This window comes from Furipterus horrens, unplaced genomic scaffold (assembly GCF_987537825.1).
Source record: "Furipterus horrens unplaced genomic scaffold, mFurHor1.1.pri manual_scaffold_2, whole genome shotgun sequence".
In the NCBI taxonomy this organism is placed as follows: domain Eukaryota; kingdom Metazoa; phylum Chordata; class Mammalia; order Chiroptera; family Furipteridae; genus Furipterus; species Furipterus horrens.
Window position 1 is genome coordinate 44,512,906 of NW_028327172.1, and position 16,018 is coordinate 44,528,923.

Sequence of the window (16,018 nt, forward strand, 5' to 3'; positions counted from 1 at the left end):
TTGGCAACAATATAAATATGTGAATTTATATAATGAAGACAATGGGAAATTGGAAAAATACAGGATACAAAACTGTAGTTAATGTATGATCTGCACTATGCTAAACAGAAACAGGCACAGGTACACAAAATATTAAAATGAAATACTAAAATGGGAATAAGCGATTTTCTCCACACAGTTGGATTATCAGTGGATTTAGTCTTCTTGCTTATACTTTTCTGTATTTTTCCTATGTCCTACAATGAATGTATACTATTTTTCAATCCAGTTCAAAAATATTTTTTGGTTTCCAGTGTATAATCAGAAGTGTACCCCTATGATAAATTTTATCCTCAAAAGATTAGTAGTAGCAAGCAACACACTATCAAGAGGACTGTACATGCCCTGGTCAGGTAGTTCAGTCAGTTAGAACATTGTCCTGATAGGTCAAGGTTATGGGTTCCATTCCCAAAGCATATACAGGAGTCAACCAATACACAGATAAGTGAAACAACAAATAAGTTTTTCTCTCTCTCTCCAAAATCAATAAATAAAATAAAATTTAAAAAAATACTGTACATAATATATAAGCTCATCTTTGGAGGGGTGAGGAAACTCAGTCTAAAAGGATACTGTTGACCACTTTCTGTCTTCTTGCTTTTGGGGTTGCTTTAGTAAATGTAACTGAGGAATCAAGTGCCCAAACATGAGATGCTTAACAAACTTTATACTCAAAGAACCAGGACCACCATCTTCTCCACCTTGAAATCTAAGACCTTACACTTAAAAACAAACCAAGACCTAAGTAACATGGATTGATTGGGTTATGTTATTCCTTACATCAGAAACACTCAATAGCTAACTTCATGCAGAATAAAATCCAAATCCCTTGCATGATACTTCAAGTTCTTACTTCAAGAACAAACATCAAACTTCTTTTCCAGCTTTATCTCCAGCTCATTCCTCTAAAATATATTCTACCTCAAGAACACTTTTCCCAAACATGCCAGGCATTTTCCAGGCTCTGTCCCTTTGTCCATGCTGTGACCTCCTCCAAAATGCCCTTTCTTCTAAACCTACTGAACTCCTTCCTATTCACCCTTTATAACCTGGCTCAAACGCCTACTCCCTTCAGCTCTGCTTGTTCCCAATTCAGGAACAGTTGTTTTTCCTCTATGTTTCCATTTTGCTGGTTCCTCTACACACTTTATTTCATTTCTCTTTGGGTCAATGCTAGCTGCATCCGTGTTTCACTTGACTAGACTCCTAGAGAGCATAAACCATCTTATTCACCTATCAGTTCCATTCCAGCACTTGTCTTGTACACAGTAGGTGCTAAATAATGCTACCTGACTGAATTAGAGCTATCTGGACCTAATCTATTGAATTCTTTCAGTGAGGTAGCCAGTAAAGTCAATTGTTGAAGAGAACAATTTCTTTAATTTAAAGCCACATACCCTAACATGAGTTACCAGCAGAAAATGTCATGCACAAAATGTCACTGGCAAGCTGACTTGTGTTTATACAATCCTAAATAAAACTAAAGGGCACTGAGAGAAAGAAGAGAAATAGGGAGATTAAGAGGTGTGGATTCTATAGGTCACCTCCGTCTCTGCTTGGAGCCCAGATCACCCAGCCTAATGTTTAGCAAGCTGTACAAGCAGCATATTCTTTCTCTGGGTTCACTGTAGCATTTGAGTACTGAAAAGCATCTGATTAGGCCCCTTTGTCTCTCGGACAACTGGCTCTGCTCTTGGGCATTTAACTTCTAATTGTGGTTACATAGGGTTTTTTCTCTAAATGAATCCCAGTGCACCAATCATTAAGAGAATGCCGTTTAAAGAAAGGCTTAAAATTAACAGGAGAGAACAAAGTCTCTAAATCTTCTAAATCACAATATCCACACTGTCCATTTTGATGAAATTCACCCCCACCTCTTTCAAACAATAGGTCCTCTCAGGGAATAACTTCTCTCAGGACCAGCATGTCCTGTGATTGTTTTTCAGGAGAAAGCTCCCAGTGCCTGCTTCTCATTAAATAGCTAGTTCATGTTTGATCCCTCAGCTGTGACTGCAAGTAGAAAGTAGTCATTATAATTTAGGTGCTAAAAAGGATTTCCGCTCCTGCCCCTAGTTTAATAGTCAAGCAGCTTAGAACAAATGGATACCTTCCCACCTCAAATCTCATTAGGCCTACCTGTTTTCAGACCTAGAACTCTTAGTATATAACTTTTTCAATATAAAAACAATGAAAACAAAGCCTAGAGCAAGGAAGAGAATTGCAAATGATCACACAGTGACTTAGAAGAATCTGTGACCAGGCTGCCTAACACCTTATTTTACTGACTAGTTATCAACAAACCACCATTTCCAGGAACAAGTTCCAGGGTACTACAATTAGCCTAATTTAAATGCATTTGAGCTGTTTAAAAATGTTCAAGGTCACTTCTGAATCATAAATACACAATATATTTAAAATCTGTATATAAACTAATTCATCTCTTGCGTTTAGGAAACTATTTGTTGTATGCAAATTATTGTTAATGTTCTTAATTCAGTAGGATTAAGCCAAAGGCATTATTATTAGTGGTCGTAATTTTTCAGTATAATAAATAATATATATTTTATTCCTAAAAATAAATAAATGCATTCAAGATAGCCTCTTTGCTGTAACACCAGCTCCACATATTCCCACCCTTTTTCAAACCTAAACTTCTGACTAAATAAATAAATAAAATCAATGAAGTAACATAAATCATTTCTCCTACAAAAGATAGGAGCTACCAAACCATCTGCTTCCAGCCATGCCACCTAGAAATCATCCATGATGGAATGTGGCATGCTGCAGCCTTAAGAACTTGAGGTTGTAAGTTTTCTGGAGATGGGACTTCAATGGCTCCTCAGCTACAATGTCCTAGAGCAACACGTTCCAACCCTTTTTGGGGCCTCAACACACTTGTGATTTGGAAGGACTGCCAGGATAAAGGCTAATTTTCTCTACTATCTAGTCACCTTATCCTAGAAGGAGCATATACACACTGAGTATACAATAACGGATTTACACCTCTTAAAACACTTCCAATATTATTAAATCAAATGAAAACTGTAATTAAAATAGTCTCCTTAGGATGTTATTTAGTTATTCTAACAACATTATCATTGCTAGAAATACTGGGGGGGCCAAAAATTCTGTGTGGTTTTTTCCATAAAATAAAAAAATAGCCCTGGCTGGTGTGGCTCAATGGACTGAGCGGCAGCCTGAGAACCAAATGGTCACAGGTTCAATTCCCAGTCAGGTTGCAGGCCAGGTCCCCAGTTGGGGGCGTACCAGTGGCAACCAATCAATGTATCTCTTACACAACAATGTTTCTCTCCCTCTTTCTTCCTCCCTTCTCCTCCCTCTAAAAAATAAATAAATAAAATCTTTTAAAAAACAAAACAAAAAACCCCACATTTTTCATTTTCATCAATAACTATTGATTTGGATATTTTTAGTATGTCGGCTATCTCCCATGTAGAATAACATTGATTCATCTCAATTAATGTCTCAGTTTGATCACTACCAACTTCAACTGGTCTACTCAATTGTGGAGCATCGTCCAGCAAGAAATCTCCAGCACAAAACTTCGCAAACCACTTTTGACACGTTCGATCAATCATAGCACCTTCTCCATACACTGCACAAATGTTTCTTTGTGTTTCAGTTGCGTTTTTACCTTTCTTGAAATAATAAAGCATAATATGCCAAAAATGTTGCTTATTTTCTTCCATCTTCAATATTAAAATGGCTACACAAAAATTCACAAATTTTGATGTTTTTTTTTTTTAATGCACGCTGATATGACAGCTCTCACAGTATAATCTAACAAAATTGTTTTGAATGAATTTAAAGATAACTAAGCACTATTAGAGCCACCTTACGGAAAAAACAAATGAACTTTTTGGCCAACCTGATATTTACTAAACAGTACTTTGGGAACTGCCTTTTAAGTCTACTGCAAGGGAGACCAACATAAAAATCGTCATATCCCACTCACCAAAGGTATTGCCTTGCTGGACTCTCACAATATTTTCTGGCTGTTTCCAAAAATTGAATCCACCAAATAAAAGTGCAGATTTGTTACTTTTGAGAATATTCAAAAGGTTGGCTTAGAAGCCAAAAATGTTCTGAGCACTGACAACATCGCCAGAATAAATGTAAAGGTGGAGAACATAACTACTTTGAAGGAGACAAACTTATAAATACTGTATGTCCCACAATTACAATGAAAGAGACAAGCTATGTGCAATATATGATTATATATTCATAAATTTTGCTTGTGGAAGAAATTTTCTAGATCATATAATCCTAACTGTTCATTTTTACATATGAGAAAACTCTAGTCTACTGAGGTTAAGCAATTTGTCCCTGGTCACACAGCTGGTCAGTAACAGGATGAGAAACCCAGTCACCCTGACTCCCAGCATAATCTACAAACATATCCTTATGCATACACCCACCACCCACCTCCAACCATTCCCTGTTCCTCACTGCTTTCTCTCAAATGGAAAGGAGATCACTTGGGGCACTAAAACACACCAAGAATGGTTCTGAAACCCAGTAGCTGAGAAACAATAGCTTACAACCAGAACCGCTCTGCAGTTGCCCTTATGGGTATGAACCACTGGTTAGTGTCTGGCTCACAAGCATTCTGGGTAATCTACCTCAGAGTGCGTATCAGTGAAGCCTCTGGAAATTCCTCCCACAGCTAGAAGAATATGTTTACTAAACCTCTCTGTATACCTCCTGTAGTAACCCATTTGCTTCAAGTAATTGAAAGGTTACTATGAAGAACCTAGAACAGAGAACAAAAAATGGAGCTTCCGTTCAAGAAAAAGCTGACCAATAGGAAAGTAAGAGAGGGCAAAAACCATCTTGGCTTACCTGCTGGTGGACAGCTTCCTCAGGCCTGGAACAAAGTGATTCCTGGCAGTCTGGCTTAGAATTAGCCTTTACCCAGGGAGGGGGCAGAGACAGGAATGCTTGTTCATTCCCCAACTCCACCCACTGTTGGTCTGCTCAGCCTCACATTATCCCGGGCGGCCCCAGCGTTCTGTAGATCAGACAGCAACCAGAAGGGAAGACACACGGCCCAGGTCAATGGGGTGAGTCAGTGGCAAAGCAGGAAGAGCCACTGGGGCAGAAATTCTGGCCTCCTGTGGCAAGACTGACAAAACCACACCCACCCCTGGTCAGCAATTAGAAGGCCCTGCCCTATTAGGATTCTGGTCTAAGAAGCAGGAAGGTCCTTCTTTAGAAGGCTCCATACCACTCTCATTTCCAAGTGTGTTTCTCCTAACAAAAAACCTGCCATGGTTTTCTTCTGCCTAAAGCATCACATCTAAATTCTTGACTTAATTTTCCAAGTCCTTCATTATATGGCTTCAACTCATTTATTCAACTTATTTCCCACTATTCCACAGTGTACACTCTAAACTAATCAAGCCAGTCTTCCCACTTCTCTCTGCATGAACCAAGCCCTTTCCCATTTCCATGCCTTCAGTTATCCAGCAGTGATAAATTCAAACACCTTACGCAGGTAACAGAAATTAATGTTCCAGTGGCATACATGGCAGAACTACAGAGTGCTGTCCCTGCCCAAAGGCATTCTAATATTTTAAATATTTATGTAATGTTTCACTGCGAGCATCACAATCACATTTAAAATAATTACTAATACTCTTTATAGCTTGCAAGTGAGGAAATTTACCCAAGGTTAGACAGCTGACAAAATGCTAGGAAGTCTCTAGGCCTGTCTGAAGCCAAAGTAAGAACTCTAAACTTTTAGGCTTCCAAATGGTACAAACATCATGGAAAATAAAGAGCTCTAAACTCTGAAGAGGAAATTCACTTTTCACGATATACAACCCTAAAAGTGGGATGGGGAGCCCAAACAGCAGCCATCTAACCATATTCCAACTACATCAAATTCTATTTTCCTGTCAAATTCCTCCCCAGTTACTCCAGGCCTGAGTTCCCTCTTCTCTCAATTTCTATAGGGTTTACAGATTAGACAACACAATTGAATGCAAAACTGAATACTGATTCCATGTATTTCCTAGCTTCACTAATCAACTATTAACCTAATTAATTCTACCAAAAATGTTTAACCTGAATCTAATCAAGAGAAAGCAATCATACAAATCCAAATTAAAGAGTCATTCCGCAGAAAACTAACCTGAATGTTTTAAGAATGTCAATGCTACCATAGGCAAAAAGGCATTTAAAATTAAAAGAGATTAAAGAATTGTTCAAGGTTAAAGAAGACTATAGGCATGATAAAATCTTGACAACTAAATGCATATATGATCCTTCACTCAAAGCTGAATTGAGCCCTGACCAGTGTGGCTCAGCTGTTTGAACATCATCCCACAAAGCTAAAGGCAGCAGATTCAATACCCTGTCAGGGTACATATCTGTGTTGTGGGTTCGGTCTCTGGTCAGGGTGCATACGAGAAGCAACTAATCAATGTTGCTCTCGCACATTGATGTTTCCCTCCCTCTCTTTTTCCCTCCCTTCCCCTCTCTATAAAAATAAAATCTTTAAAAAAACAAAAAACTTAAAAACAAAAAGATGCATTGAAAAAACATCTATGAAAAATATCACTGGGTAAACTTGAGAAATCTGAACAAGTATTGCATATTGAATGTATTGAATCAATGTTAAATTTCCTTGTGTGCTAATTGTATTGTGGTTATATAGTAAATACTTTGATTTTTAGAAAATAGTTGCCAAAATGTTTAGGAGGAAGTAACATGATGTTTACATCTAACAATCAAAAGGTTCATAAAATGAAGGCTAGATAGAGAGCAAACATGACAAAATGTTATTAACTGGTGAATCTAGGTGAAGAGTATGTAAGTATTTGTTGCGTTATTTTTGTAAAGTATCAGTAGGTTTGAATATATGAGTATATAAATAAATTACTGTATGTTATTCCTATAAAGTATCTGTAGTTTTGAACAGTTAGTGAGGAGGTGAAGAGGAAAATCCTTATTATACACTTCTCTATATACTCAGCTCTGTGAGTGATATAATAGGCACTCATTACATATTTGCTCTCTAAGGAAACTGGGCTTTGGAGGTCAGCAAGTGGACAAAGTCCACTTTGCAACAGTTCATCAGAAGTACAGTGACAAACTCTTAGGGAAAAGAGGTTTCCCTCAAACTTATGTCGTCACACCACAGGAAAAGTAGAAAAGCAGGCAAGTATTATTGCCTCACCCCCTCTCTGAGGCCATCCAGAAGTCAGTCACTCAACAAATGCCCACTCACAGGGCAGAGTGCAGCTGCTGCCCACACACAGGACCAAGAGCTGGGGTCACATTATACTCCCCTTGCCACAGGGTACCAGAAACTCGACAGCTAGTGCAACAAGTGTCTCTGACCAGTCTCAGGAAGAGGTCAAATAAATATGTCTGAAACATGCATTCTCTACTCCTCTCCAAATAAGCCAGTCCTCAGCTACAGTAAGGCCAAAAAAAAAAAAAAAAAGGGCTACAAGGCTGAATCACTGGCATTTCCTCACTGGCTTCAAAGAAACTGGCCCTTAAATAGGACAGAAAAGGAAGCCTCCACAGCTGCCAACAGAGGCTTCAACCCAGGAGCATGCCATGCAATATGCCCTCTCTCCCTTCTACAACCAGATCATTTTACTTCTGCCAAGTTGTTTCTTATTAAAGCAAATGACTGCCCAATGGTCACCCCTTAACCTTGACTCTCTCCCTCATTGACAGCCAAGACACTGCCCTTTCCAGATAACTCCTCCCCTAAATTAGTAGAAGGAATAGTGAAAGCTATTCCCCCTAAACCTCCATCAACTGGGGTCAGAGCTATAGAGATTGCTTCTAAAGCCTACCATGTTCAGCATTTTTACCAAAGACAGAATGAAAACAGCTGCTTGCTGAGCTTTGGAACTCTAAACTATAAAAGAGAGAAAATACAATATTTTTAGATTTGATGTTGGCAAAAAGATCTTAACAGGCTTGATGGTACCAAAACAACAAGATACAACCTAACAGGACTAAATATAAATCCCTGCATTTAGAATAAAAGAAATCAACCAAACTAACACAGGATGGTGGAGACCTGCTACAGCAGTTCATATCAAACCAAAAGGTGGGTTTTCAGGGGAAAAAGGGCATCTACAGTGGGAGGTAGAGGAGAGGCTGTTACTACATATTATACATTCCCAATGAACTATGAATCTGACAGAGCCACCCAACATCAATGCTTATTTTGCTGCTCAAGGCTCAAGTCACATGAGCAGAAGACAACTCTGTGCCCCACCTTTGAAAAGCAAAGTCAGAGTACATGCAGAGGAAGAATGACAATCTTGGTGAATAGTCTGAAAGTTTTACTGTGGCAAATGCAAGGAAAGAACGATAGATGTCTAAAGCAGGGAGACCATGAAAACTTTTTTTCATATATAGGCAAGCTTGTCATGCAGATGAAAAGGAAAACTATGTCCTGCAAGAAGGCAAAACTAGAACTAGTGAGAGGCAACTACAGGAAAACAAATTTTGGTTTGACACAGGAAGAACTTAAGAGGATAATAAAGACCTCAAGAATGTGGGTTATGGAACCCAGAATGCTTGGATTAGAACACCAACTCCTCTTACAAATTGTATATGGCTTTGGGTAGATTACTAACTTCCTTGCCTATTAAAGGGAATGATGACAATATGACAATAAAAGTACTTACCTCACAGAGCTTTGAGAAGCAGTTCATGTAAAATGCTTAGAACAGTGACTGGCTCACAGTATACGCATATGCTGAAAAAGAAAAAGTCAGCTATTGCTATTACTGACTTGATATAAAGGACCAGATAACCCGGAAATCTTCCTCCTAAATATGCCTACAATGTTTAGAAAATATAATAAAAATCCTTTTGGTCTGTGCCAGTTAAGTTTTTGCCTCTCAGCTCGACACCTACCCAATTAGGCTCTGCTCTGTGATACTAGGGCTTGGACTCCACCAACTCCACTCCACCTTTGCCAGCGGGTCACTGGTTAGGTTCTGTCAACAGGGGGTGCTAAAGGGAAAATGGAAGGCAGGAGGAAGCTACAAAGGACTTCCTGGGACTTGCTGTCTCTTCACAATAGCTGTTGGTTTCTGCCAGCTTCTTTCTAATCTCCCAGATCAGCTTCATTGTGCCCTGTCAGAGGCACCAGTACCACAGCTGGGCAGGGTTCAACCAAACCTGGCTCCTCTAGGCCCCTTGTGTGAGCTCCTGAGAAACCAGCAGCACCAGGCAACACCCTCTCCTCAGGGAATCAGGGTAGAGTTAACACCAGATCCCTCCAGACTTCTAGGTTCTGATAACCCCAATCTTCCTCCCTCAGTTTTTCAGTCCTGGATGAGGTAGCTGCTTAATGCAGTTATTATAACAAAGTTACTTTAAGATTTACTCTTTGCTTTTTCAGCTCTCCTACCAGGGCTTAAATTAACTCCCTTTACTGAGTTCACGCTATAAAAATAGCTACGAGCAGTTTCTTTTCTTATTGGATCCTAATATACCGTATAGCTAAACTGAACTCATAAGAAAGTAAGGGAAATCCCAGGACCTAGAACCAAGCTGAAAACGGGATTAGTGAGCTGAGGACACAGCTGTTCTAGCAGTGTAAGGTATTTTTGAAATGCTCATAGTCCAGGAGACAGATCTTGAGTTCTCATAAAGCAACTGAGATCTCTGTATAAAGGCTGACACCTATAGTAACAAGATAGATTAGGGAAAATAATCTATCCACAGGGAAATAAGGAATCTTGCCTTGCTTACGTAGCAAAATGGGAGGAAGAAATCTAGGAATTCAAAACCATAGGTGTGTACATGAGATGAATTTGCAGTTAAAATTTATACTAAGCTTGTGTCCTGGAAATCTACAAATAGAAGAAAATTACAAACATTTTGGTCCCAGGTTGGTGATTGCCTTGTGTCCCCAACAGAAGCACACACAACATTGCTCCAGAAGAGAAACAAATGACCAATAATAGATGAAAAGATGTTTAACATCATCAGGCACCAGGAAAATGCAAATTAGAACCACAATGAGAGAGTACTACACCTCCATGAGAAAAGTTAAAATTAAAAAGACTGACAATACCAAGTATGTTGGTAAAAACAGATGAAGCAACTAGAGCTCTCTTATATGCTCTGGGAACATAAAATGGTACAAACACTTTGGAAAACTGGTAATTTCTTAAAAAGTTAAACATACACCTACAATATGACCCAGCCATTCCACTCTAAAAAGACAGGAAAATCTATCCTCTCAAAATTTTGCACATGAATGCCCACAGCAACTTTATTCACAAAAGCAAAAAACTGGAAACAACCCAAGTCCATCACCAGTGTATGATATAGCCACATAACAGACTACTACTTAGCAATAGAAAGTAAGTTACTATTCATCGGCAGCCGTCCGTCTCGAGAGACGATGGCGTAGCTTCTTGAGAGTCTATCTGCACCGCCGAGAATGGCTGTGCAGTCCGACTCGGGAGTGACAATCCCTGCCGCACTTGTTACAGGTGAAGGCAGATGGCTGTTGTTGCTGCTGTTGACGCTGCTTCCGCCTACTATTATATGCAACTAAATGGGTAAATCTCAAATGCATTATAGTACATAAAAGAAACCAGATACAAAAAAGTACACACTGTATGATTTGATTTTTATAAAATTCTAGAAAATGCAAATTAATCTACAGTGGTTCCTGGGGCCTAGGTGAAGGAAAGATGTACTGTAAAGAGGCATGAGGAAACTTTTGGGAGTGATGGGAATGCTCTGTATCTATTTTTCTTTTTTTTTACTTTCAACTTTTTTATTGTGGTAAAATACACATAATAAAATAACCATATTATTATTTTTAAGTTCACAGTTCAGTGGTATAAAGTACCTTCATAATATTGGGCAACCATCACCACCATGCATGGCAATCAATCCTTTCATCTTGTAAAGTTGAAATTGTATATCCATTTAACAATAATTCCTCATTCCTCACTCACTCCAGTTCCTGGAAAACAGCTTTCTACTTTCTGTTTCTAAGGTAACTCTAATTACCTTATATAAGTGGAATCATTATTTGTACTTTTAAGACTGGCTTATTTCACTCAGCATAATGCCTTCAAGGTTCATCCATGTTGTATCATGTGTCAGAATTTCTTTCCCTTTTAAGGCTAAATAACATTTCGTTATATGTACCACATTTTGCTTATCTATTCATCAGCAGGTAGACACAGGTTGCTTGTATCTTTTAGCTAATGTAAATAATACTGCTATGAACATAGGTATACAAATATCTGAGACTCTGCTTTCAGTTTTGTTTTGTTTCTTGGGGGGTGGGGGGCGGTGGTGCAGTATATACCTGGAAGTGGGACTGTGGGATCATAAGGTAATTCCAGTTTTAATTTTTTGAGAAACAATCATATTGTTGTCCACAGTGGCTATTTTATTTCACATTCCCACCAACAGTGCACAAAGGTTCCAATTTCTCTACATCCTAGTAACTATCATAATGAGTATGAGATATATATCATTTTAGTTTTGATTTGTAATTCTCTAATTAGTGACGTTGAGGATCTTTTTATATGCTTATTGGCCATTTGTGTATCTTTCTTGGAGAAATGTCTAGTAGAGTCCTTGCTCACTTTTGAATTAGGTTGTTTGACTTTTTATTGTTAAGTTTTAGAACTTCCCTATATATTCTAGATATTAGCCCCTTATCAAATATATGATTTGCAAATATTTTCTCCTACTCTGCATGTTGCCTTCTTATCCTGTTAGTAGTGTATTTTGATGCATATTTTTAAAATTTTCATAAACTCCAGAGTGTCTATTATTCCTTTTGCTGCCTCTGCCTTTAATATCATACCCAAGAAATCATTACCAAATCCAATGTTATAAAACTTTTGTCATATGTTTTCTTATAAGAGTTTTATAGTTTTAAGTCTTACAGTTAGGTCTTTGATCCAGTTTAGTAAACTTTTGTATATGTGTTAGATCAGGGTCCAACTTTATTCTTTTCCATATGAACAACCAGTTTTCCCTGCACTATTTATTGAAGACTGTCCTTTCCACACTGAAGGTTTTGAGACCCTTGTCAAAAATCAATCACTGTATTTGAGAGGGTTTATTTCTGGGCTCTCTATTCTCCTCCATTGATCAATATGTCTGTTTTTATATTAGTACCACGTTGTTTTGATTGCTGCTACTTTAAAGTAAGTTTTGAAATCAGGAATTGTGAATCTTCTAGCTTTGTCCATCTTTCTCTAGACTGTTGGCTATTTAGGGTATCTTGAGATGTCATACAAATTTTAGGATGGGTTTTTCTACTTCTGCAAAAAGTATTGCTAGGATTTTGATAGTTTTTGGTTCAAGTCTATGGATTGTTTTTGGTAATATGGACATCTTAACAATATACAGCTTCCAATCCATGAACATGAAATGTATTTCCATTTATTTATGTCTTCTTTAATTTCTTTCAGCAATGTTTTGGAATTTTCATTGTATAAATCTTTCAGCTTTTTGGTTAATTTCTAATTATTTTGTCCTTTTTGATGCTATTGGAAATGGAATTGTTCATGTTACTTTCATCTTCAGATAGTTCACTGCTAGTATATAGAAATGGAAATGACTTTTGTGTGTTGACATTGTATCCTGCTACTTTCTAAATTTACTTATTAGTTCTAACATTTTTTAATGGAATCTTCAGAGTTTTCTATATGTAAGATCATATAATCTGCCAATAGAGATAATTCTATTTTTCCCTGTACAATTTGGATGCCTTTTATTTCTTTTTCTGGCCTGATATGGCTAGATCTTTCAGTACAACTAGTGATAGCTTTGCCCTGGCTAGGGTGGCTCAGTGGACTGAGCACTGGCCTGCGAACCAAAGGTCGCCAGTTCAATTCCATGCGTTGTGACTAGGAATCAAACCGGTGACCTTTTGGTTCACAGGCTGGCACTCAATCCACTGAGCCACACCAGCCAGGGCAAAAAAATAAATGAAATGAAATAAAATAATGAAATGAAATGAGATGAAATGATGAAATGAATGAAAATCTTTTTAAAAAGAAAAAAGAAAAAAAATGTCTTTGGGTGAGAATTTTCAAAAAATGAAGAAAAAGAGCCCTGACTGGCGTAGCTCAGTGGATTGAATATTGTCCCACAAAGTGAAAGGTCACGGGTCTATTTCCTGTCACGGCCCATGCCTGGGTTGCAGGCCAGGTCCCTGGTTGGGGGCGTGCGAGAGGCAACCGATCAATGCATCTCTGGCACATTGATGTTTCTTTCTCTTTCTCCCTCCCTTCCCCTCGCTCTAAAAGTAAATAAAAAAATATTTTTAAAAAATAAAATTTAATCAAACAATGAATGCATAAATAAGTGGAACAACATACCAATGTTTCTCTCTCTCTCCCCCTCCCTTCTCTTTCCCTCTCTTTCTAAAATCAATCAATCAATAATCTTTTAATAAAATTATTATAACATAAAATGAACTGAAAACCACAAGACAAAACCAAGATAGCATGAAAAACAGGTAGATTTGAAAATGAACCAAAGATTATGTCTAAAAATAAGAATTCAAAAAGCAAATTGGATCTAGCTGAAGAGTAACATGCCAGAATTTCAGTGAAATAACATTTTCAAAGTGCTGAGCAAGCATAATTGGAAGCCTAGTACACAGCACTGAAGAGAAAATAGATATTTTCCAACAAAGAGTGTTTACCACTAACAGACCCTCACTAAATAAAACACCTGAAGGCTATATCTATTTGACACAAAAGAAAGGAATAACTTCCAAGAAAGAGTGGTGTAAAAACAAATAGTAAATATATATGGGTAAAATTAATCACCGACAGCTCAAAACAATAACTATTAATTAGAATTGTGGACTGCCTTCAGGACTAGTCTCATCCTTAGAAGTGCTCATTTTTAATATGGACAATACCTTTTAATATGTTAAGTGTACAGTAGGGAAGAGGCTGAAATAAATGGGCCCCAACATACCTACTGCCCATACAGTTTTATCAATTAGAAACAGCTGTCAAACATTCCCTGATCAGCTCTGTTTGGCCATCTGAGGCAGGGTTTTGTTCTAGAACTCAAGTCTTACTTCTAGGCATTCTTCCCACTCTCACAGTCCATAGATAAGAAAGAACATTCTAAAGAGAAATGTTTCTTATGTGAGCTTTTGGGCAAGATCTTTTAGTCTTGGGGGGAGTGGAGCTTTTGGCTTTAGATTAAGACTCAGGCATTACAATTAGTCATCCTTTGCTTGAATGTGGACCCCTTAAGTAATGTGCCTCTTCCTCTACAAGAGAAAATACCACACAGGAACAGAAAGAAAAGAAACAACACATACCCTCATCCCTGCTGACTGAAAGCTACTTTATGTGATCTGAACATTCCCTCCAGGTTCCCATATATTCAGCTCCATAAAGATCTCCACAAGGTAGACAGCCCCAATTCCCTTACCATCAAAGGTTTCTGCCCACCACGGAGTAACACACTTTCAATCCATAATTTTGAAAACACAAGACTACACAACAGACACCAGAGAGTGAAGCATGCATCAAAGAAAATATTATTACATTTTCAGAAGACAGTGCCATTCCAGGCAAGAGGATAGCATAATACAGAGGTTCAAAAGCCACTAAATGAGATGGAAAAGCCAGGCCCAAGAAAGCTCATTCATCTCAAAGGACACATTAAATGGCCATGCCATGTCTCATATCCTGCACAGGCATCAGGGTACAGCGACAAAAGACACTCTATCTAGACGGACAACATGCAGACACTCTTAGAATACCAGAGGAAAAGCACTACCTTGGGGTTAAGCAAAAGAGGGCACCCAGAGGGCTCTTTCCCACCAACAACTTTCACAGTCACTTTACAGTCATAAATTTGTACTCTCCAAGATGCTTCCTCAAAACACCTTACCTAACTTGACCCTCAAACAACCCCAGAAAGTAGGCAATACAGGTGCATTCATTGTTTACATACATGAAAAACGAGGCTTAAAGTAAATTAAGTGACTCCTCCAAAACAACCTGCACCTCCAACAAGCCTCTTTCCTCCCCTCCTTTCAGTCCTCTTTTACACCCAACCCTCAAATACCCCAATACAGCCTTCCACGCACTGGCTATGTAACCCTGACTGAGTTAAACCTCAGATTCTTCATCTGTAATAAACTATAAAGTTGTTAGGCCCTGGCCAGACAACTCGGTTGGTTAGAGCGTTGTCCAATAAGCCAAGGTTTTGGGTTGGATCTCAGTCAGGGCACATACAAGAATCAACCAATGAACGCATAAACAAATGGAACAAGAAATCGATGTTTCTCTCTCTCCCTCTAAAATCAGTAAATTAAAAAAAATTAAAACAAAGTTGTAGGAATATTAAAATGATCCATATAAAGGGTATGGCACAATGTCTGGCACGTAGTTGGTACTCAGAAAATGTTCACCACGATTACTATTACTACTATCACTATTATCAACAATAATAGACAAAGACTTCCCATTATAGGACCCCGTCGTAACAAACCTTTCAGAAACCCGCATTTCCCACGTCCGCCCTCCTCCCCACGGTCGCCCCCAAACACGATTCCACAGACACGCCCCCAAATATACTACCCACTGGGCACGCCTGGCACCTCCCCCTCCGACATACCCATCTCCTCACAAACCTTACCCGGGACGGATTCTCCCCAGCCACACTTCCTTACAAAGGAGGACTTCCGCTCGTACCCGCCTCTCCAGCACCAGATGGAGGACTGGGCATTCCTGTGGGCCCCTAGGCTGAACGCCAGCCGCGGGCCCGCGCCGGTTACCTGGCCGCGCGCTCCCGCTCGCCTCCCGCTTACTCCGGATCCCGTTCGACAAGAGCTCGCGCCAGCGCTGTGCGCGCACAGTTAGTTTAAACTATGGCCCCGCCCCCGCACACTGTGCTCTGATAGGCTCCCGTGTGCTGGTGTGCACGCAAGGGCACGCTTGAGGATCCGGGA

General features: G+C 38.9%; 1 protein-coding gene across 2 annotated transcripts in view; it reads right to left on the reverse strand.

The window, feature by feature from the left end:
• NUMA1 (nuclear mitotic apparatus protein 1) overlaps window positions 1-15,898 on the reverse strand; it is a 75,600-nt gene extending 59,702 nt beyond the window's left edge. The window contains exons 1-2 of one of the 2 annotated variants that reach the window (XM_090264820.1): window positions 15,706-15,898; window positions 8,724-8,794 (exon numbers count right to left, since the gene is read on the reverse strand). The gene's annotated coding sequence lies outside the window, so the exon portion shown is untranslated. The remainder of the gene's footprint in view (window positions 1-8,723; window positions 8,795-15,705) is intronic. The other variant, XM_090264823.1, reaches the window with a different exon arrangement.
• Window positions 15,899-16,018: the final 120 nt, after the last annotated feature.